Source organism: Olea europaea, unplaced genomic scaffold (genome assembly GCF_002742605.1).
Source record: "Olea europaea var. sylvestris unplaced genomic scaffold, O_europaea_v1 scaffold1982, whole genome shotgun sequence".
NCBI lineage: Eukaryota > Viridiplantae > Streptophyta > Magnoliopsida > Lamiales > Oleaceae > Olea > Olea europaea.
This window is the reverse complement of record NW_019237683.1, coordinates 101,551-102,553: the sequence shown is the minus strand read 5'-3', so window position 1 is coordinate 102,553 and position 1,003 is coordinate 101,551.

Below are 1,003 nucleotides of genomic sequence, written 5' to 3'. Positions count from 1 at the left end.
CCCCCCCCCCCCCCCTCCAGTTCTAAATCAATTGAACTACTGGTAAGAGAAGGCGAGCAGAAGTAGAAGTAGAAGCCCTTACAGGCACACTACGGGGTCGCGGCAAGGGGTGAAAACGTACAATTCATAGTCGTAAGAAGGGTAGAAACAGGAGCCCAGGTGGAAAAAGGGATTACAGTCCTGACTAAGGCAAATAATAGAAATGAAAATGATGCAATGGTTGAAATGAAGGTCGGTACTATGCTGGAGCCACCAAAATGATTTAGAAGTTACTTTTCTGGTTGTTGAAAATTGAGATTGATTGAGGTGCATAAATGTCATGCACCAAATTGAGTTGAATCATTGGAATGCATCAGATTGATGCACTAGCCTGATGTTCATCAATCTGATGCACAATCTTGTTCATTAGCAAATTGAGGTGTAGGAGTTATCTGAAATTCTTGGAGTTAAAAACAATGTGTCAAAATGCCTTTTGCAAAATTCAGGTGCATCGGCAACAAACATATGTACCGAATTTAAGCTGATACACGAGAGCTGATGTACCAAAATTCAAGTGCATCGGCTAAGATGCGCCAAAATTAAGTTGCTGATGCTCCAGAATCACCAAAATCAATTTCATTATTTTGATGCAACACACGCTTGTTTTTCAGTTTATCAAGGGCATCAGCGTGTACATTTCTAGAATATAAACTGTTGGAATATAATAAACTACTGAAATATGCACTAGCAAACATTCATTCATTCGTGTTGGCTAAACTACAATTCATTCATTCATTCTCAAAATCAGGAATATGCACTAATAACTAGCTGGAATATAACCATTTATTCAAAAAGCATTCCTCCATGTTGGCTAAATTATAGTCCAAAAACATTCTCTGACTTCTCTGATGCGTTGACTAGTAAACTTGATTTTTGGACTAAATAATATTGGTTTAAGGATTTTGCCCATACATCCAAATCAATTAAAAAGTCCAACATGCCTAATATTTCTAAAAACATTATC